Consider the following 24578-nt stretch of genomic DNA (forward strand, 5'->3'; position numbering starts at 1 on the left):
GTAAAAAAAAAATTTTGAACTTGGACAATATAAGAAACAAACAGAAAGGTAATTAATAAGTAAAAAAAATTTTTTTTTTAAATTGAACTTGGACAATATAAGAAACAAACAGAAAGGTAATTAATAAGTAAAAAAAAAATTTTTTTTTTTTAAATTGAACTTGGACAATATAAGAAACAAACAGAAAGGTAATTAATAAGTAAAAAAAAAAATTTGAACAATGAATCAAAAAAAAAAAAAAATACAACTGAAATTGCAAAAAAATATCAATTGCCACTTATTTTTGGATATGAAGAGTTTTTGATTGCTCTAGACAAGGCATGAAGCCACTTTATGCAGTTATAGTAGCTATAAAAGAAAAAAACTACTTCAAATCAGTCACTTTGTGAGATGGATAGATTCCAATTCAGAAAACAACAATTCTTCTCTAAGTTTTTGAGAATCACGAGCAGGGAGACCCAACATTGTCTGGGATTGAATGATGATCAACCAATGTTTCACACTCCCATATTTTTATTGTCATCGAAATCAGTGAAATTGACCATTTTTCAATCAAATCGATTGATTGCCTGCTCTAGTTGAGGATCCTATCACAGTGCACCGTAATGAAGCTTCACATGCCTTCCTCCCCTCAGTGACTTAGTCCACAATACATTGTAGTTTACATTGCACTGTAGAGAACCTGAATTTATGAAATTATTTTTATATATCAGGTTGACAAGAAAGTTCTTGCAGCTTTTAACCATTAAATTCAGACGAACATAGCTTGGCTCAAACAAAAATTTACTGATCGAAATAAGCACCATTAGAATTGATAGTTTTGCCAACGCAAAACAAGTGTATGCCAGTAACGGAAAAATCTTGTGTTCTGGTAACGATGAAGTCGCTGAAGGAGTTTTTGATATCGTTTATGCTTTTGAACATATAGGTTGGTGCATATGTAGACGGCATGCTTTTATTTTTGTTTCTCACCATTAATGCTTTTATTTTTGTTTCTCACCATTATGTGCTGTTGGAAGATGTTTTATTGGGAACACCAAATCAGCTATCACCATCTAGAAAATGGAGGAAGTAATGCAACAATGAAATGTTTTGATGAATATGCTGGAATGACAATTGTTTTTGTTTTTTACCCACAGAATTAAGTTGTGTTAGTTACATAATCAAGAAACAACCACCAATAATCCCCCCCCCCAAAAAAAAGTAGACTTCTTTTTCTTGAATAAAAAATAATAATAATATATATATATATATTTAAAATTAAAAATACTTTTACTCAATGAGTCATGATTTAATACTGAAATTGGTAAATACTCTTTACATTTCATGTTTCCTTTCTCGAAACGACAAATTTCTTTTAAATTATAAAAAAAAGACCCATATCTTTTACCAACCTACTTGAACAGATTAAGTTGTTAGTTTAAAGGTTTTAGCAGCTATTACAAATTAAAACTTTAAATTCATTATTTCAAAAAGCAGATGCATAAATTGTTTTCAGTGACACGAGTTTTAACATTACTCATAAAATACCCAAATCACATTACAGTAAAGCAGCTATTAGAACATTTTTTTTTTTACACAGTGATCACCACTTATCAAGGCCCGGAAGCCACTCAGGGATAAGGGTTATTGCAAGAACATATTTTTATAAACTTAATTTACATAAAAGAAAATGCAGCCAAAACTTAGCATTTTGCTTCTTCCTCATTTGCATATTTATATATTTTTTTTAATAAATATTTTCAATAAATTTATTTTCAGTGCTTGTTAAGAGTTGACAGATTGATTTTTCAAAATGTTTTTGTAAGCAAAATATTAATTGTCCTGTCAAAAATAGTAATATATCCAAATATTATGAAAATTCATTAAGTAGAAAGTTATTTATAGTTGAAAATAATGTTTACAAAAAATGGAGGAAATTGCATTTTTTTTTTTACTATGCCTCCCCACGGGACAGAGTTAGACACCAGATGTTGTAACAGTAAGATTTCAACCACAAGGGACATAACTCAGATGCTAAAATATTGGCCACCTTTGAATAGCGACCAACATTTTAGCTTATAGTGATAAACATTTTTTTTTTTTTTTTTTTACTAAAAACACAATAGAAGTTTTTTCTACTTGATAAAATTTTTTAATATTTGGATATATTATTTTCGACATAACAATTTAGTAAGGAATATTATTTTTGGTTACAAGGACATATTTAAAAACTCCCCCTGTCAACTATCTTAACACTTTTCATTTTCATATACATAATATTGAAAGACGCACACAATATACAGGGTGGAACGATAAAATTGTCGCTCTAAAGAAAATAATACTATAGATTTATTTTAAAACTTTACTGAAAAAAAAAAAAAAAATCAATTCAGGTAACTTGATCATGTAGTAAAGCTGACGTCTATTCAATGTAACCGCCTTCAGCCTCAATCACTGCCTCAATATGGGTCCGGAACTGGGAGCACTGATTTAGGTGTTGTGGGAGGTCATGTTGGTAATATTCTCGACATATGACTAAACGAAGTAGTCTAGTGGGTTCAGGTCGGAGGAGGATGGGTCAATGAGAGAAGGGTACATAGTCGTAACACTCCTAAAGCCAAACGTGGGTCTCTTTGGACTTGTGGTCTGGCGCCGAGTCCTGCTGCCACACTCAGGATCTGCCAGCGGCCACTTGATTGTACCAGGGGATCACCACACTCTTCAGCACATCCAAGTACACTTTGGTGTTAACTTTTAAGCCGACATTGAAGATGTGAAGTAGCCCTCACTTGAAACCACACCAAAAACCATAATCATGGTCGGAAATTTTGTTTTCATCACCCTGGCACGTCCCTATTATCTGGATTTGCATGGCAATGGTCCTGTTGTCATAACTTGGATCGGTAGAGAGCATGAGTTGTACAATGATGCCGCTCCGATCTCGCTCATTGAACATTGTGTCGGTTTCAGACATGATAAAAGGCTCCCATCGCTCTTGGGATTTGTACAAAACTGGCCAACTAGTAGATGGCCTGAAAAAAGGAAACCGGTTTTCATCAAATGGAAATGGAATCATCTGGTCTTTTCTAGGGCAACAATTTTATCATTCCACTCTGTATTCTTGGTTATTGCAACATTACAGACATTATCATTGGCAATCTAACGTTATGAAAAATATGAAAATCACGGTGCATTAGAGAAGTGTCTTTAGCAAAAGTTGCTGAAAGTAATTTCTTAACCCATGAGTGTTTCTTAATTTTGGAGATGAGGATTCGTTATAAGTATTATTTGGAATCATTGGACTACTGTTCTCATTTATTGGTTCACACATTTTGATTTGAATTTATTTTACGTTGTTTAAACATTGTCAGTAAAAAAAAAACAAAAAAACAATGCAGCAATTATCTTTTTTTTTTTTAAATTAAAGTTTATATTATATGAGATTTATGTTTAAGTTAAAAATTATTTTGTTTACATTATACGACATTTGTTATTGCTCTGAATTTTTTTTAGACGAGAGCTAATTGTATTATTTGTTTTGTTTTTTTCCAAGATGACGCTCGACATGTTTGTCGAAGGCTACATCCACCAAAAATAACACTCAAGATGAGGACAATAGTTCAATCAAAATAATACAAATATATTTGTTAAGTTTAAGTTCAAAATTTTGTTTTTACATTAAGTTTAGAAATTTTGTGTTTTTTTTTTTTTTACAGTGATCACCACTTACCAAGGCCCGGAAGCCACTCAGGGATAAGGGTTATTGCAAGTACATTACGTTAGTATGGAAATTTGATGAAGTGTTTACTTAAGGGGGCGGTTCATTAGGAATTTGTTAACGTTGGACTTGAAGACATCCAAGTTGTAGTCCGGTGGGAAGCAGGCAGACGGAACAGAGTTCCACAAGTGTGCAGTTCTAAGAAATAAGCTTTGTTCATGGAATCCACGTTTTGATTTAGGCACAGATATAGAGTGGGGGAAATTTTTCACAGTGGATTCAGCTAGACGGGTGTTTTTCGTGAAAGATTGGCTAGGGGGAAACAGAGATTGGAGTTCAGACAAGCACCTGCCATGGAAATAACGATAAAACAAGGATAGGCTTGCAACGTCTCTTCTGTGGGAGAGAGGTTGCAGGGTAGAGAAAAGGGCATCCCCCACTAAGCCACGAAGTCTATTTTGTACTCTGTCAAGGCAGAATAGGCTGTTTTTAGCAGCTCCTGTCCAGATATGGCAGCAGTATTCCATCCTTGGACGTACTTGGCTTTTATATAGATAGAGAATTGCATCAGTAGTGAGATATCTTCTAGAGCTGTAGAAGGATCCCACCATCTTTCCAGCGACCTTGGCAACAGACTTAATGTATGTGTTCCATTTCATATCAGGAGTAAAGGTCAAACCCAGAAGCTTGTCAAAACACGAGGCCTCACCCAGACGAGAGCCATCCATTTCAATTGATGCCAGATGGGGATCAGAGCGTTGATGATGTAAGGATAGGAGTTTGGTTTTGGATGCATTAAAGGTAACCAGCCACATCTTCCCCCACTGAACCACGCGCTCGAGATCAGAGGAGAGAGAATCAAAGAGAACTTTGTCATTTACAGCCTTTGATGTGTTGCCCTAGATGGTCGTGTCATCAGCATAGATGTCAACGAATGATTTAAGTAGGGAGGTCATTGATGTAGATCAGGAAGAGAGTTGGGCCTAGGATTGACCCCTGAGGGACTCCAGCATTTATATTGCAGGCCTCCGATTTTTGTCCATCTACCACTACTCTTATGAGCCTATCGGAGAGAAATGATTTAATGATTGAGAAAACATTTCCAGTTATACCATAGCTGGAAATCTTGTGAAGTAGACTCTTATGCCATACCTTGTCGAAGGCCTTTGATATGTCAAGAGCAATTGCCCTAGAAAGGAAGCCTTTGTCAAAAGATTCACTAATCCTGTGGGATATAACTGTCAGCACATCTGCGGTAGATCTTGTAGAGCGGAAACCATATTGTGTGTCACTAAGAAGGTTATCCCTGCTGAGGTGGTTGACTATTTCTCTATTTAATATGGATTCCAGTAACTTACTCATAACACACAGGAGACTTATTGGTCTGTACTGAGAGGGAGATGACTTCTCACCTGAATTCTTAAATACAGGGCAAACTGATGAGGTCTTCCAGGGAGTCGGAAAGTACTTCTCCTTAAGGCAGCGCTTAAATAGTTTCGTAAGTATGGGAGCAAGTTCTGGTTGAAGCTATTTTAACACTATAATTGGGATGCCATCAGGGCCAGTTGCTTTACTGAAATCTAGGTTCTTGATTAGCTTGGCGACCTCATGCACGGATATTTGTATGTTACCTAGCTTGTTCTGTGTTATAGGAGGAAATATGGTGAGTTGATGGCCTTCGTCGCATAGGGTAGAATTAGCTGCGAAGTTCTTTGCAAATAGTTTGGCCTTGTCTGACGCTGACAAGATGACCTCTGGTCCATTGATAATGGTTGGGATAGAATGCACACTTCTGTTCAGGATCCTATTTGTTATTTGCAAAAACTGGTGGGAATCAAGCCGCTGATCAGCTACCTTGGATTTAACAGACTGGGCATATAGCTCTCTTGCATTTTTTATTACTCTTTTACAGTGGTTGCTGGCAGTCCTGAAAGCAGCTTTAATCTCAGTGCACCTATTACGTTGGTAGCTATGGAAAAAGTGATTTCTGTGCGCGATAGCAGCAGCACATTTTGGGGAGAACCATGGCTGGCTGGTAGGTTTTTGTTGGAACCTTTTAGATGGTATGAATTGGTCTATGCCTACAATTAACCATTCGGTCAGATCTGATACTATAGAGGACACTTCCTTTTTAAACATGGAGTGCAGAGGTAAATCAGATATGAATGAATTTTTTTAGCATTACGAAAAGATCTGAAGTCTGAATTTTTTCATTAAAAGTTATTAAAACTATATATACTATGCTATTTACGATGAAAATAAAATGGGAAAAATATGGTATATAATAGACTTTTTTGTCTTTGAGACATGCAATTAATTTTCAGGATTATGCAATGATAAATAGATTGAAAAATGCTGCCATCAAGAACCCCAAAAGTACTTGTATGACCTACCAATGCTTCAACTGAAAGTCTGTTCTTCTACAGGTAAATCATAATTGTATAAACTTACAAAAGTTGAGCAAATTGCAGTTGTTTTAAAGAGAAAGAGAGGGGGTGAAAACCAAACATTTTCTAACAAAGCTCTATTTTTACAGTTTTCATCAAGTGAATGCTTTCGATTCCTTTGATATATTCGGTCCAACAATGTTACACACTTAGTAAAGAGTCGGTCACGATGATGGACAGGACAATGCAACCAGTAACCTAAATGTTCAACTCTGGAAATTTTAAAAACGTTCATTCTTTCTAATTACAATAAATTTGCTTGTGGCTGTTTTAGAATATGTGGTTTAGATAGAGGCGGTTTCATCTATAATATAAAAACAAATGGAATCAATTTTTTTAATGTAACTATTGTATGAATACAGCCCCCCCCCCCCGCAAAAAAACAAAAACAGGCCTTGTACATAGTTTTCATCGCATATCTTTCATTTAATCAGATTTGATTAGCCTTGCCGAAAATGGTGGAAATAACGACTAAATCTTTTGTGTCTAACATTATTAATAGCAGTAATAACATTTATGTTTTTGAATTTTTGAGATAAGGATTCACGTATTATTTGAATTATTCAGACTATTATTCTCATCTTGAGTGTTATTTGCACAATTCGACTGATATAACTCCCCACTTTCTTCAGGTGTATCTTGTCAAACTTGAGAATCGGCACAATGTTGAACGGGATAGTTTATTGAATCAACAAGGAGCAGGGAGGGAGCATGTTCTCATCCATCAACCACGACAAAGTAATTCGCAACTACATTCTTAGTATCGTCTGCACTGAGAATTTCACCTTCAACCTCCAGAAGAGTGCCACATATAACTGACTTTAACCTAGTACTTTATTCATTACACCACAGGTCCTTGTAGACATCAGAAAGATTTTAGAGTTCAACAAGATACAACCAAAAGTTGCAGGTTACATCGACAAAAACATGAAAATAACACTCAAGATGAGGACAGTAATCTGAAGGGTCGAAATAATACAGTTACCTCTTATCTAGGGAAATACAATAAAGTTTGGTTTATACTAGAATTCCAGAATGACAAGGTGACCCGGCACAAAAAAAGAAAAAAAAAGAAGATATGTAAAAAAGCTTCTTCAAGAGCAGCATTCAGAGTTGGGTAAACGATTGTGATGACGATGGAACAGAAGAAGGTAAAAACTGTCCAAACGATTCTGGATGCCCCAAGTAGCATTTAGTTTAGCCATTTGTTTTCATGGAAATTCAGCAAAAATGATCGGCAGGCAGTGCACACATTGTTTCCAGCAAGATGGAACAAATTCTCACACTTCAAATCTGTTCTGGGAAAAATATTGGCATCATCCCATCACTTATATATGTCATTCACAGCTCATCAGACAGGCAACTGCCTCAAGCAAGGATCGAAACCCAACCGCCCAAATGACAGTCACGGTTTCTCACCATTACGCTATACGGCTGATGCTGTGTGGGTAATGAATTAACAACGTTTTCACATTGTCCAAATGCCTCTGCTCGATTTGTTTACACAAAGAGCATCACTTAATTATATAGAGAGAGGGAGGAAGGAGAGAGAGGAGGGAGAGAGAGAAAATAAATGACAAAAAACTATATTCCAAAATTCATGATGTTGACCATCTTATAATTTATTTAATTCAGTTGACTTTTACGATTCTTGACAGTATCTTTTTTTCTTTTTTTATTACATTTTCACCCCAAACAAGGCACATTGCAACTTTGGTGTAGGGGGCTACTATCAGGGGCAGCAACTGCTGGGGCACTATGTTGGGATTTGGCAGCAAGACATCAGTTCACGTTACACTTGAACTTCTGCATGTCAGTACAGTTAGGGAAGCAGGAACCTGGAATGGAATTCCAGAGTCTAGCGGTTCTGGGGAAGAAACTACTGGAGTAGAAAGATCTTTTACATCTAGGGATTTCTACTGTGTGGGGGTGGGATTTAGGTTTGTCGAGGGTGTCTACGTCGTGGGGGCACAAGTGTCTGCAGTTTGTCAGAGCACTCACCATTAAAATACTTGTAGAACAAGCAGAGGGATGCAACGTTTCGTCGATGGGACAGAGGCTGAAGCTTAGATGCCAGTTCAGGGCCTATCAGATTGGCAACTCTCTTTTGAACATTGTCTAGGAGCGAGAGACTAGTAGCAGATGCACCGGCCCAAATGTGACAATAATACTCCATACATGGGCGAAAGATGGCCTTATAGAAGTACAGGATACTTTCAGGTGTCAGTAGTTTTCTAGCACGGTACAGAGAGCCTACCTTTTTCGCAGCGGCCCTGGCAATGTTTTCAATATAATTGTTCCAACTCATGTTTCCTGTGAACATTAGGCCAAGCAGTTTGAAAGATGTACTCTCAGACAGGGAGTCACTGGCCATTGCTGTTTCGTAGCGCAAAATCAATCACTTAATTATTATATCAATCAGTGAATCTTTATGCTCTTAACTCATCAGAAGAAAATAGCAACAATCAATTCGTCAAAAGGAAATGAAGTGTGATTTGACATGATTTAAATCCGAAAATTGGAAGAGAAGCTGCATATACCTTTAATGTTTCCATTATGCCATTTTAAATTTAATTACGAAACAGATACTGTCAAGAATTGTAAATGTCAACTGAATTAAAGGAAGAAATTATAAGATGGTCAACATCATGAATTTTGGAATATAGTTTTTTTTGTCATTTATTCTCTATATTGCTGTGTAATTACATCGAGCTTCTTAAATAAGCATTGGTATATATTATAAGAAGAGATGTAGCAAGCCTCTCCCTGCTTTATCGTTATTTTCATGGCAGATGCTCATCTGAACTTCAATCTATGCCCCCCTCCCTCGCCAGACTTTCACAAAAAACACTCGTCTAGCCAAAACCACTATCAACAATTTCCCACACTCTTTATATGTGCCTACACCTAAACGTAGATTCCATGAACAGGGATTCTTTCTTAGAACTGCTCGCCTGTGGAACTCTTCTATTTGCCTGCTTTCCAGCTGACTACAATCTGCCTTCAAGTCCAATGTGAACAAGTTCTTGCTGAACCATCCCCCTAACTAATCCAAGTTATAGAATTCCCACTAATGTTTACTACGCTAAAATCACAATGACTAATGTATACCCATTAACCATTATCTTCGAGTGACCTCTGGGCCTTGATAAGTGGTACCCCCCCCCCATGTAATTTTTTTTTTTTTTTTTGGAGACATTGTCACTTGTAAAGAAGGCATGAAGCTCTTGATAGACACAGAACCTGTCATAAGAAGATTACTGTAAAAGTAAACAAGTTTTAAGAAAGGTTTCATTCCTACAACTACCCGTCAATGGAACAATACCACGGGGTTGCTTCCCGCCTGACTATAACATAGCCGTTTTCAAGTCTAACATGAAAAAGTTCCTGTTGCACCATCTTTTTAAACGAACAATACCTAAGCTCCACCATTAATCACTGTTGTCTTACCGGTTATTTAACACTCCTTGAGTGGCTTTTGCGGCTTGATAAGTAACGATTCTCCCTCATAAAAAGGTTAAAATTAAAAGCATAGAATAAGCGACATATTGCTTTAAATCAACCCAAAAAATTACGTTCAAAGTCACACGAGTAAACACAAATCAAATATGTTAATCTAATATCAATAGAGGAAGCAACACCCGACACGAGTTCATTATAATATTTCAAAATTTGTGAGTAATTTTGAAGCCGTTAAACTGATGAAAAGAAAGTAATACTTGGCTTGAAGTTTAAATGTCAAGTTTTCTTTTTTTGTGTTCCAAAATAAAAGGAAAACTATTTTCTCACGCAATTATAACATACTAGCAGGGAAACCCAATGTTGTTTGGGATTAAATGACGATTAACAAATGGTCCACACTTTCAATACTTTTGTCATCAAAATCGATCAAAATCGCCCACATTTCAATCAAATCGATTGAGTGCCTGCCCCGGTAAGGCACCCACCAGAGTGCATTGAGAGGAAGCTTCACATGCCTCCTCACAGTGACTTAGTTCACAATACATTGTAGTCTACATAGAACTGTAGAGAACCTACTATTGATTTTAAAAAATTAGTTTTATATAATGGGTTGAATTAAAGTTTAAAATGCAAAAGTCAAGTATCCTGGTTCAATGGTGCTATAAGCAGAAACACTTCGAATTTGCCCGTCTTATGAATTGATTGTTTTTTTGGTTTTTTTTACGAAATGAAAGATTAAAAAAAAACAAAAAAACAAATAAAATAAAATAAAAACCCTACTGTTGATTTTTTATATATGGGTCCTGCTGCTTGTGCAATGAATGATAAAACTTCTATAATGCACTTGTGATGTTAGGCTGTATAAGGATGTAATTTGGGTCCAAATCAGACTGTCCCTTTTTTAATTAAATTTTTGGATTTTTGATACTTATCGAAGCCATTTTGAAACCTATCTAAGAATACTCCCAGATACATAAAGTACATTTGTGTGAAAAAAAAAAAAAAAAATGGCCCAGTCATTTTGAAGTCTATAGGGAATGAACTCGTAAACACAAAATGCCTTCAATATACGTAGCTAGAGATTTATGTGATATTTATTTCCATGACGATGAGTTTATCTTAAAGAAAAAAAAAAAATTTGTTTTAAATATAATGGATTCAATTTCTATGTTGTTGAGTTTTGATTTTCATGCAAATCAGTGGACAAATATCTAACAGATGATTGTTTTCATGAAAGTTTTTGTTTATACAGCTAAAGCAATAGAAGAGAGTTACCAGGTGTGTTGTTGTGGCCGAACAATCCGCTGCCCTATCTCTTCCGACCGACCACCCGAGTTACAACTGCTTTGATCTTGATTTAAAAAAACAAAAACAAAAAAAAAAAAAACTGTTTTTCTTAGCAACAAAAAATACAAAAGTTAATAACTAAACTAGGTGTGACTAAACATATACAAGAGAAAGGCACAAAATATTAGTCATAAAAAACGGGGGGGGGGGGATTCTCATTTACTTACTCCTCGAACTCTCCCCTAGGGCAAAATTAGATACAAAATCAAGTTTTAATATAAAGTAAACTTGCTAACAGACATGTTTTATTTATGCTCTAAAGGCAAAAGTTGTGTTTTTTTTGGGGGGGGGGGCGGGCGTTATATCTTCATTGTAAAATGAAGACTTTTTAGCCGGTGTAAGTGAGATTGCTAATTTCATATGCCAAACGAAAGCAGAAATGAAGTTTTACAGTTACACTGGTTATAAAACCAAAAGAAAAGCATAATGGCGAATTGAGACCTTTTCCTCGAGTGTGTAAATAAGTATTTTGTAATAATTGGCATGTAAATGTAAAAATAATCTGTATTTTCTGTTTATATATATGTATATATGTGTGTGTGTGTGTGTGTATGTGTGTGTGTATGTGTGTGTATGTGTGTGTGTGTATGTGTGTGTATGTGTGTGTGTGTGTGTGTGGCATAATCATGTTTGACACACCGGTTCCTATCAGATCACCCAAGTTAAGCAACAATGAGCCTGGCCAGTACCAGAATAGGTGACTATTTGGGACTTCCAGGTGGTGTATGTGCTCTCCGACTATCTCAACATTGTTTCCAGTCGCTCTGGATTTCTCCTTGCCACTGGACTCAAGCAGTACTAATTTAAGAGAGGTGTGGTTGGGGATTGTGCAACCCTTGCCACACAATTACATGTGCAGCTGCCCTACAAGTGGTATCCTTTGTCTTTCAAGACTGAACGGAGGCATCGATTTGATATAAGTTTATTGCATTATTAAATCAATAAGGGTTACAGAAAGAGGAATAAGGAAGGAACCTCTTTAGGCCATGGAATTTTGAAGCTAAATGCTTTTCATCAGAAGAGGAGAAAAAGCTGGTATGATATAAATGTAAAGATAAGACACCAACTTTGAAAACATTCAGATTAAAAATGAAAAAAATTTTTTATAGGGTTGGGGGTCATATGATGGGGATAAGATAGAAAAAAAAAAAAAAAGAAAAACAAAGGCTAAAAAATTATATAAAACAATAGTTATGAAAACATAAAACAAATTAAAAATTTACAATAAAGTTCTGATAAAAAAAAACCCCTTTAAATTATAAAATATAAATAAAGCAGGGCAAATTCAGTACAGAAGAATTAACAAAAAAGGGAGGAAAAAATAAGGTTAAAATGTAAATTAACTCAAATTCTTGGAGGATAATCCATCAGGAATTAGGTGCACTCCAGGATAAAATGAAACAAAAGTTAATATCCAGTTAATATCGCATGCAGAATAATCCAGAGGAAATATTTCAATGCCTGTAATGAGTTTGAAAAGGCACCGAAGTAGTAATCCAAATCAGAGTTCTTGAATAAGGAAATCCTCAAGGAAGAAATGAGAATCAGCGTTCCTTGTGCATAAAATATTCACACACATCCAAAATTTTTTAAAAATGATTTCAAAGCAGTGCAGTATTAGTCCAAAAAGGTTCACACAATGCAGATATTAGGATATTCAGTTCAATAGAGAGAAGCAGTAAAACCCTTTCTATAAAAATTTAAAAACTATTTGATTTAAAATCAGAAAAAGAACTTGCAGTATGAGTTAATAAGACAGGATAAAATTCAAGAAATAATTAAGGTCTAATGTTGATCAGAAAAATGAGAATGAGCAACTGCCAATCTCAAATAATAGGTGAAAATAGAGAACCTTTTTTTAGCTAGATATGTTTGCCATAGCATTGAAAAATTTATTTTTTATTTTAATTTTATCGCACATATACGAGCAGGGTGATCCAACGTTGTCCAGGATTGAATGATGATCAATGATCATTTCACACTCCCATATTTTTATTGCCATCAAAATTGGTGAAATCATTCATTTTTCAATAAAAATCGATTTAGTGTCTGCTCTTATTGGGGACCCATCGCGATGCATCTGGAAGAAGCTTCATATGTCTCTCACAGTGACTTCGTTCACAATATATTGAAGTCTACATTGCACTGTAGAGAACTTAATGTTGATTTTATAAATTTACTTTTTTATATATAAGGGCTAGCATATAAGTTTAAAAAGCAAAAGTCAAGTACCATGCCTCAACTGTGCTTTAAACAGAAACATTCATTTCAAACGCGCCCGTTATATCAAAAAACCTACTGTTGATTTTATTTATCCAGCTTTTCTGCTTGTGTGATAACAAAACTTCTCAAATGCACTTGTGATGTTAGACTGTGTAATGTTAACTTTAGTCAAAATTGTCTGTTCCTTCTTTCATCGGATTATTTCGATTATCAATATTTACCGAAGACAGTCTGATACAAAACCTAAGAACACTTCCAGGCATATTTACCTTTGCGTAAGATTTCATTAAAAAAATAAATAAATTAAAAATTAAAAAATCAGCCGAGTCGTTTTCGAGATCATAGGAAACGAACTCACATACATAAAGCTCCTTTTATATAATAGTATAGATAATGGTAATACAGTTTCAGTTTTCTGAATGTAAATCCACTGAACCTCCTGTGTTTATCAAAGAGTGCTCAATGAACGGAGCATGTTTATAGTGTGTTTATTTATAAGAACATTATTGGTTTCAGAGGGACAACTTGTTCGACAAAAAAAAAAAAAAAAAAAAAAAAAAAAGGAGGTACTACAGAAACATGTAGGCACATGCAATCAATGTTTGTATAAACATATTTATATAAGTTTTGCCTACAGTTTTTTAAACTGCTTCTTTTATAAACAAATTTTATATAGGATTCTGACAGCTAAATTTAATATATCATTTGGTCATTAAATGATGGAGTTAAAATGTTATAAAAAATGTTTTTTAACTGCATTTTCACCCCAAACAAGGCACAGTGCCACTTTGATGTAGGGAACCACTATCTGGGACATAATTTGCAGGGATACTATGTAGGGAGTTGAGCAGCAAACTGTCTTTATATTACACTTGAACTTCTGCATGTCAGTACAGTTGGGGAAGAAGGAACCCAGAAAGGAATTCCAACGTCTAGCAGTTCTGAGTAAGAAACTATTAGAGTAGATCGTCACTGTGAAGGGGTGGGATTTAGCTGCTTGTCGGGTTTGTTGGGGGTATTTACGTCGAGGGGTACAAGGGCTTGTAGTGCATCAGAACATTTACTATTAAAACACTTGTAAAACAGGCAGAGGGATGCAACATTCTGTCGATGGGACAGAGATTGAAGCCTAGCTGACAGTTTGGAACCTTTTAGGTTGGTGACTCTTTTGAACCCTATCCAGGAGTGACAAACTAGTAGCAGATGCACCAGTCCAAATGTGACAATACTCCATATATGAGCAAATGGTGGCCTTGTAGAGGTACAGGCGTAAGTAACTATCTAGCACGGTAGAGAGCCCACCTTCTTTGCAGCATCTTTGGCAATGCCCTCAATGCATCCGTTCCAACTCATGTTCCCTGTGAACGTTAAGCCGAGGAGTTTGAAAGACGTACTTTCAGCTATTGGTCGTTGAAAAGGTTTCTTGTAATTAGTAAAGGAAACAAGCTTAGTCTTGGCCGTATTGAATGTTACCATCCACTTTAGTCCCGATTCCACTACAAACTGGAGATCTTCCTCTAAGGTTTCCCTCGTTACCTTGGATACGTGCTCATTCATTTTCCCCTCGTGCTGGTTATAGAGTGTGGTGTCATGAGCAAATATACCCACCTCAGAGACAATTTTATCAGGGAGGTCATTTATGAATATCAGGAATAATAAAGGTCTAAGGAGTGACCCCTGAGATACACCCACATTTATGTATTGTTTTGATGTATGACGATTGAGGACAACCTGGATTCTTCTCTTATTTAAGAAGGATTTAATTCTGTTAAGTATTCATCCAGTAATAGTAATACCAGATGATTTTCATGAGAAAGCCATAGTGTCATACTCTGTCAAAAGCCTTGGTTAAAATATAAAATTACCACTATGTTATGGCTGCCAAATCTGAAATCCCAACCAGTGTTAAAAAAAAAAAAAAAAAAAAAAAATCCAACATATTTTTATCCACTTAGTCTTTGGCGGATTTATTATTTTCATTTTTCGTGGATGCTCACATGTAGATCAACCACGCATAATATTTGCCAAGTCATCGTACCAGCATTTAAAAAAAAAAACAACTTTCTATAAGAAATTTAGCCTTGGAAACATCAGGTGATAGAGAAACGATGGTTGGCAAGGCATGGCTTAAGAATTGTCAATAATCAGCATGATTGCAATAAATGTTAACAATGTCTTTCCAATTAAGAAAAAGAAATCATTTTATCAATGACTATTTGGTCATTGTCTACAAAATGCAACCATAACAAAAATACACGACTTAAGTTCTTCCATATTAAATATGTAATGCTAAATTTGTTAGACTATTTAAAAATAAGAATTTGTAATATATTTAAATTCCGTGGGCAAGTCCAGAATTCAAACTAATAAAAAAAAAAAATAAATAAATAGATAAAAAATAAAGTAGAATCTTTATGATGGATGAAACTGTCATGGAACGAAAATGTCATATTCCAAAAATCGCATAAATTGAAGTATTTATTTTTTTAATTCAGAAAATAAAATTTTATGAGGTAATGAAATATGTCCGTGATTTGCCATGTTTAACAAATGAGGGGGAAGACAATTCAAACTATCGAGATCAAAACCGGCCTTGTAATAGATACGATTTACTATTAAAACCACTAAAACTGATTTAATTATATATGTATTTATGTATAGGGCGCTATAAAATAATGTCTGCTAGTGGGCTTGGATTTTTCTTTTCTTCAGGAAGGATGCCTATATATATATATTCTATAATAAATAAGTTTTTTTTATGATTTTGCGAACTTTAGAAAATCTCCATTTCCTTTTATCAACATTTTCCCACCTTCTATGCAGCAGCTTTGGCAATGCCCTCAATGTATCCGTTCCAACTCATGTTCCCTGTGAATGTTAAATCAAGGCGCTCGAATGAAGTACTTTCAGGTAATGTATCATTAGCCATGGCTATTAGTGACTGAGAAAGTTTCTTGTAATTATTAAAGTAACAAGCTTAGTCTTGGCATCATTGAATGTGACCAGCCATATATGTAGTTTAATATATAAGAAATCCAATTAGAAACTAAATGGTTGAGGTTATTATCTATATTTCTCTTCGTCGTTATTTCTTCCAGTATTTCTTGGCGATCTAGCTGAAATTTTGTATGAACCTTTATTAAGAGGGTGCTTGTGCATCCGATACCATACTATGTTTTTTCAAAATAGTATTTTCAAGTTAAATTCACTTTTTACGATATTTTTGTGAAAGTACAGAATAGTTACAAGACACCCTCTGCATTTTAAGAATGGCTTTCTAAATAAACTCATTGTGGAACGAAGATGCACAAGTACCTGATAAGGTGTAATGAACTAAGTATTATGGTATCTGTTTGATGCACAATTAGGAATTAATAAGGGCTATGTATTTAATGCAGAAATTATCACAAATTTAGCCATATTCAACCATCAAATTGGCATAAAGCACTATTCGAAGTAAAAAAAAATAAAATAAAAAAAATATAAGGAGGGAGCTACGGTTGTAATTTCTGATTGAAAATTTAGTGTCCATGACACAGTGGAAAGTTTATTTAACCAAATGACTGACTGAAATTTGGAAACTTAAGCTTCTAAATTTCTGTTAATTTTCGAAGGATCATGAAGTAGTTCATTTTTTTTTCAACAAATCAAGAAAATATTACAAAAGGTGCTTGTTAAGATAGAGTTGAAAAATTGATTTTTAAAAATGTCTTTTTTAGCAAAAATAATATTACTTGTCATATATATATATATATATATATATATATATATATATATCCAAAGATTATGAAAATTCATTGAATAGAACAACTGCTATTGTGTTTTTAGTAAAAAACTGGTAATGTTCAAGATCAGTGCTCAGAAAAATCAAGCTACCTGAAGTGGATACAGTTGATTATAAAGCGGAATGGAGTCACAACACGAAAACATATTTATTAAAAAAATTAATTTAGTTTCGTTTTAACACCTGTGTTATAACAAAAAGAAAAGAAAAAAGCTTTTCATATCAAATAATAAAGCAAATATTTTATTAAAAAAAATTAATTTAGTTTTGTTTTATGATGAAAAAAAAAACAAACAAAAAAAATTATTTAATTATCTCCTATATAATAAAATGACTGCAGAAATTGCCCCCTGGACCAAAGTATCCAACAACATATGTTGTTTGCAACAAGATGCCCCATACAAATTCAATACGCCAATATCTTATGTAACTTTCGAACACAATTTCAAACACATTAGGTCGTTATAATAAAATGAAACATTGCATCCTAGGAGCAACACCATCACAATTGCAACATCTTCAGAGGAAGGAATGAAAAACTTTCCTACATAAATGAACACTTCAAAAAGTTTACAATATGGCATCATTCTCTACAGGAGACAATAGTGCTAGAAAATACACACACTAACCGCTCATAAAAAGACGAATCCTGGTAACCTTAATTACTGGAACATACATGTACACTCAAATAAAAATATACACATAAGGTCTTTTTCGTCTTTGCTGGCATGTCCGGCACAAACATGCACAAATTACCTACACACCCCGCAAAAAAAAATAGTTATGGGTAGTAATATTTATTTTTCGGTCCTGAAGCCATTATCGACCCTTGCAGAATGCTATATTTGTCTTATTTTTCTTTGCTTTTTTTTTTTTGTATTTACTATTTCTGTGAATGATTTAATTTACTTTTATATTTTTCACCAATTACCTAGGCTTCAGTTTTATCATAAATTTCATTGGCTATGGAAACATTTGTTTCATACCTGTGTTTTTACTAATTTTACTTTCCGTGCAGCATTTTATTATTTTTTTTTTTTTTTGACTGATAATCGAAATTGCACACACGTTAACTTTTTTTTTTTGGGGGGGGGGGGGAATTTTTACATTAGGTCCACCTCCACAATTTTCTATAAAATGATGATTTTTACTGGTTTTTGACCATGCTGATTAAAAAAATCTCATTTAAATTTTGCACGGACAAGCAATTTGAGATATAAAGACCTATATTATGCACTGTAATTCACTGGCCGCCAGATTTGTACGTACGCGTGATAAACAAATCTACTTCTCTCCTACTAACAACAAAACGGAAACAGCTAGGACTGCTACTGTGGATTTCGATCACTCTAAACAGTTAATATACAGTGAGAATCCCTAAAACTTCTGTTTATGCTTCCATTATTATTCTAATGAACCATTTTTCATAATTTTTTTTTTTTTTTATACATGGAGGTCACCACTTATTAAGGCCCGGAAGCCACTCGGGGATAAGGGTTATTGCGTGTACAGTAATCAATGGGATAGTATCGTAGTAATCTTTAGATTTGATGAAGTGTCTTACTTAAGGGGGCGGTTTGTCAGGAATTTGTTTATGTTGGACTTGAAGACATTTTATTAATTCATACTGATTTATGCATTCCCTTGATTTTTTTTTTTTTTTTTTTTTAAGAAAAAAAAACAGTACCTGCAGGTTATCACCCCAAAACAGCACTAATCGCCAGTGGAAGCCAGATTATTTCATTTTAGCCACAGCCGCCAGTGTCTGCAATTGTCGAAGGACAGCAATGACCACCACCAACAACCGTAGTTTAATATTTTGGTGAGGGAGAGGTCATGCTTCCACCAGGCAATGCAAGTTAATGGGTCCTGCTAGAATAAAGTTTGGGTTTGTATTACTGTACACATAGATTCGAAAAAGTTGTCAAAAAACAAATATATAACAAATAAATGTTATCAAAGGCAAGATAAGTTAATTTTCTACCTAACTGGATATGTTTTTCGTGTTTTTATTCAATGTAACATGTTTATTCAGCTCGAAAGACATAGTGTTTACCGATGTATTGGACAATTCAAAATGGCGGCCGACTCTCTCTTAAACACGGTAAGTTCGAGAAAAGGTGTTATAAATAATAAACTAGACAAAATACTATTAAAAAAACACCGAATATACGTCAACCTATGTCATGGTAATATATATTGAGCGAATTTCTAACAGTATTTTGTCTAGTTCATTATTTATAACACCTTTTCTCGAACTTACCGTGTTTAAGAGAGAGTCGGCCGCCATTTTGAATTGTCCAATACATCGGTAAACACTGCATGTTTTTCGAGCTGAATAAATATGTTACATTGAATAAAAACACAAAAAATATATCCAGTTTGGTAGAAAAGTAACTTATCTTGCCTTTGATAACATTTATTTGTTATATATTTGTTTTTTGACAACTTTTTCGAATCTATATGTGTGTACAGTAATACAAACCCTAAAGTTTTATTTAATAATAATAAATATATATTACAAAGTCTCTTTAATATTGTTTTGTAGCAAAACAAGTGTTCAAACTAAATTTTTTTTTAATAAAATATTTGTTTTATTATTTGATAAAACAAAGTGTTTTTGTTGTTTAAAATTAACTTTTTTGGTTTATGATAAGAAAAGAATGTTAATTTTTTTTTTAAATAAATACATGGTTCGTTTTTCGTGTCTTGACTTCGTTCCGTAAACCATTTCCGGTAGCTTAATTTTTTCGAGCACTGATCTTGGACATTACCAAAATAGTCTATCGCTATAGGCTAAAATGTTAGTCGCCATAAGATGTAATGCGTTCAGAGTTAAGTCCCCTGTGCGTGAACTCTTCACTGTTTAAGATTAGTCAATTCTCCGTAAAAATTACTTTAAATTATAAATAACTTTCTACTCAATGAATTTTTCGTAAATTTTTGGATATATTACTACTTTCGACATGGCAATATTGGTTTTTCTTAAAATGACTCATTAAAAAAAAATCGATATATCAACTATTTTAACAAGCAACGATTAAAAAACCTTGTTAAAAACAAAAAAAATTAAAAAAAAAAAACGAGAAGCATTTGATTTAGTAATCATTAAATTTAATTCATTTACATTTTTAAAAGTTTCATCTATTTGGGTTTATTGCAATAAATGTGTGAAAAATTACGTAGAAAAACAACGCAATTATTTATTTATTTGGTGCCAGAGCAGAGAGTGATCCGCGCTATTTTTTAAAATTGTATTTCCAAGTTTAATTAAAGTTTTATCATATGTTTTTTTTTTTATATTCAATTGTAAATTTGAAGTATAGAATAGGTACAAAACACCTTCCCTTCCCCAGGTTAAGGATGGCTTAAATAATAACGCTATTATTTACGTCCGGATGATCACTCTCTGCACTAGTACCATTTATTTTTAGTCATTCATTTTCTACCTTTTTTTTTTTTTAAGTTAAAAAAAAAAAAAAAAAATCATTTTGCATTCTTTTTAAGATTCGAATTTCATTTTCTAAATTATTCCATGAAAAAAAAAAAGAAATCTTTACATTGACGAAACTTTTTTTTTTTTTTTTTTTTTTTTTTTTTAGAAATAACAATGCCAAAAATCAAGAAACTAAACAATTTTGTTTTCTAATTTAGAGGAAAATATGTACTTATGCACCGTGCTGGCTGAACTAATGATGTTCCGGCGGACTTGAAGAACTTGCCCCTTCTATTTCTTTCTAGCCATTCTTAACATGGGGAGGAGAGGATATGTGTTTCTCACTAACAATTATTTAAAAAATAAAAATAAAATCGTAAAACTTGAAAATACTATTTAAAAAAAAATAAGTGCATAAGCACCGAAAAATAATCTTAATATTTTTTAGGTGCTTGTGTGTAGATAATGAGCTTTTAAAACAACGCATTTCAGGTGAAAACATGTCATGTCGAAATTAGTATTGCATTTTAATTTTACTCATGTATTTACATTTTGTTTTTTTGTTTAGTTAGTTTGGATTTTTTTTTTTATATATTGCTTTTCTAATCGTGTTTATAAATCTTATTCGCTCATTATGCGAATTTCATTTTTGCAGAATTGGCAATTGAAAAAGAAAGACATTTTTTAAACAATCTACAAAAGTAAATCATCGTTTTGCTTTTCCAAGAGCCTGTTTTTTTTTTTTTTTGTGTTGTCGCTTTTCGGCAATTTGAGAAATGGAGGACTAATTTGTATACGCACCAAATTTTTACAGTAATGTTGAAAAAAAAAAAAAAAGTGTAATACACACACAAATATAATCAAGTATGTATTAGTCATTCACTCATTCACACAGACGGTTTTGCTGTACACAACATCAAGCTGGGTTCGAAACTCGACCGTCTAGGCACCAGTCAGTGCTTTTAAACCATAAACTAATTTTAATATATAATCGAAGAATGAAGATGTGATTCCTTTCTTTCTCAGGTGATTTACGGGTGCTTATGTATTTACGTTACCGCGCTATTTTTAAATAGTTTTTTTTTTTTTCAGGTTAAATTCAAGTTTCACGATATCTTTTCTTTTATTATATTGTTGGAAGCACAGAATAGTTTTATAACACATCCTCCCCGTGTTAAGAATAGCTTTCAAAATAAGGTTATTATTTCAGCACAGTAACAAAAGCGCATAAAGTACGGATTTACGTTTTAAATAAAAATGTTTTAACACACAAAAAGAAAAACAGTCAGTTTTATCCTTGATAGTCAAGAGAGGAAATAAAGATTGTTGTGTAAACATTTATTTCCTATGTTTGCAAATAGAAATACAAGAAAAAAAACAAACACGTGGCCTGACTCACCAATTACGCGCGTGCACACACACATATATATATATATATATATATATACACACACACACACACACACACAGAAATCCATACATACAGTATACTTAAAGCTCTGTCTGAAAGAGAATTGAACTCTTTGTATGTGCAAGTCTATCGTCTTGATTCGATTTTAGAAGTGGAGATATATAATATTAAAATCAACTTTTCAAAATTGGAACCGAACCGAATCAAGATAGGTCTCTATATCCTCTTAGAAAGTTTTATAACAATAAAAATATGTAGCTTATCCAAAAAGAAAAACAATGCTACAATTGCTACACCTTTATTATTGTTATCTAAAAAAAAAAAAAAAAAAAAAAAGATATATATATATATATATATGTTAATAAATAGAACTAAGAAAGATCGGCTGTTCGTCGTTCCCTGCAAAAAGAAGAGAGAGAGGGAGGATGTTTTCCTCCATGTTGGGCTGTTTGGTGTCGAGAGGGAAACAAGGAGAAACGTTACTTCGATCTAAATGGAGACAAGATATGCATTAAATAAGCACCATTTTATCACATATAAATCATTAATAGATTAACTAAAATAAGACAAAATTTCGATTTAAACGAGTAGAACAAAGGGAAAATATCAGATACAAATAGAAAAAAGAAAAAGAAATGACATCAGGAAGGATTTTTAAGCGATGGAGGAAGAAAAAATGTGTTGGATATTGTCAGAACAGAAAGGGAATTTTTCTTCGGTTGCAATTAATACATTGTCAATAGAAGCGCTAACCTGCTTAATAAAGAATGCACTTACCAAATTACATAAAAAAATAAATAAAACTTATATTAAAGAATGAGTATATTTTCAAAATAAATTCACTTTAATGCGATCCGTCAATCATTAGAGATTGACAGGAGTTATCTGTCCTTAGTTGAAGAAAAACCCGTACTGGGTATGAAAGAAGCATTTTCATTGGTCAAAACTATTCAACAACAAACGTTTTTATTGGCTTCTAACTGAGTCACATAGTCGCAGTTCTGCGACCTGGGATTCCTTATTTCCAACTTCTTTAGTTCAGCTTCATCCCATGGTTGGATATTTTTTGTTTTGTTTGGATACTCTAAAATAGACATATACAGGTGTTGCTAACACCGCAATTGCGCAATTCCCAGTGAAAAAGACACGCGACATAGTTGGAGATCGAGTATATAAGGACCATCACAGAAAATATAGTCGCTATCTTTATAAACAAGTTCAGAAAAAGGCTAATTAAGGAAGGACGATAACTCAAGTTGATCATATTTTGTTGAATGACAAAATAAATTTGGCTTTTTGTATTCTCTTAGCTATCCTCTGTCGTAACTTGTTCATAAAAAACGGCGACTATATATTTTTCCTGTCCAGTTTTTATGTCTGCGCTTCGCTTCACCAGCACATGTACCGATGAAACTTGTTTTAACTTAGTGTTTATGCTGTTGTTATTATTAGGGAAGAAACTATTAGAGCAAAAGGCTTTCTGGTATCTAGAGATCTCTATAGTGAAGGGGTGGAATTTTGCTGCTTGTCGGGTTAGTCAGGAGTATTTACATACTTGTAAAAACAGGCACAGGGATGCAACATTTCGGCAATGAGATAAGTTGGAGTTTGGTTGATAGCGCTGGAACCTATTAGGTTGGAGGCATTTTTTTGGACCCTGTCTAAAAGCGAGAGACGAGTGGCAAATGTATCAGCCCAGATGTGGTAGCAATGCTCAATGCATGGCGAATGGTGACCTTTTAAAGATATAGGATTTGCTCAGGTATAAAAAACTTTCTAACATAGTAGAGAGAGCTCACCTTCTTTGCAGCAACCTTGGCAATGTCCTTAATTTATTTGTTCCAGTTTATCTTGCTTGTAAGGAGTTTGAATAAAGAACTTTCGAGTAGCATATTATTAGTCATAACAATCAGCAACTGAGAAGGTTTCTTGTAATTGTTACAGGAAAGGAGCTTAGTCTTAGTAGCATTAAATGTTATCATCAATTTATGTCCCCATTCTACTAAAGACTGAAGATCTTCCTCTAAGGTTTCAGCCATTTCCTTAGATATGTGTTCATTCATTTTCCCCTTGTGTCTATTGTAGAGTGTGGTGTCATCAGCAAATATACCCATCTCGGAGACAATTTTATCTGGAAGGTCATTTAATAATATCAGGAATAATAAAGGTCCAAGATCAATCCTTGTGGCACACCTGCAAAAATATTGTATTGTTTTGATGTATGACCATCAAGGACAATCTGGATTTTTTCTCTTGTCTAAGAACGATTTGATTATATTAAGTATTTGTCAAGTAATACCATATGATTTATTTTTCATTAGAAGAACCTCATGCCACACCCTGTCAAAGGCCTTAGATATATATGAGGCGATTCTCCTAATCTCCCCTGCCCTATCCAGTGCATGGTATATACATTCAGAGATTACAGAGATTTAGCTGATGTAAAATCACATACTTTGCACGTACCTTGGGAGGCGTTTCTGGTTTTCAGTCCTAAACAATAGGAGGCTGACCCTTTAAAAATCGATAAATACTAAACATCTATAGAATTCTATTGCTAAGGCATACATTAGCTTAACCTATATTTATACTCTATAGAATATCTATAGAATAGATACCTATTAGCCACAGTTTGTGCTCAGACTATAAGTGATCTATATTAACTAGCAAACTACATTTCTTTCACTTAGATGGTAAACGTACTGGTGATTATCTTTACATGAAAACTAACACCTAACCGTATTTCAAAACACACCCTAACTCTTATA

General features: G+C 33.8%; 1 protein-coding gene across 2 annotated transcripts in view; it reads right to left on the reverse strand.

Moving 5' to 3' along the window:
- LOC145292218 (uncharacterized) overlaps nt 1–22719 on the reverse strand; it is a 45061-nt gene extending 22342 nt beyond the window's left edge. Inside the window, exon 1 of one of the 2 annotated variants that reach the window (XM_080138538.1) lies at nt 22588–22719. The gene's annotated coding sequence lies outside the window, so the exon portion shown is untranslated. Of the gene's footprint in view, nt 1–10884; nt 10965–22587 lie in introns of those variants that run through there. The other variant, XM_080138539.1, reaches the window with a different exon arrangement.
- Between the last annotated feature and the right edge of the window lie 1859 nt (nt 22720–24578).

Source organism: Euprymna scolopes, chromosome 13 (genome assembly GCF_053919585.1).
Source record: "Euprymna scolopes isolate OS-2025 chromosome 13, ASM5391958v1, whole genome shotgun sequence".
NCBI lineage: Eukaryota > Metazoa > Mollusca > Cephalopoda > Sepiida > Sepiolidae > Euprymna > Euprymna scolopes.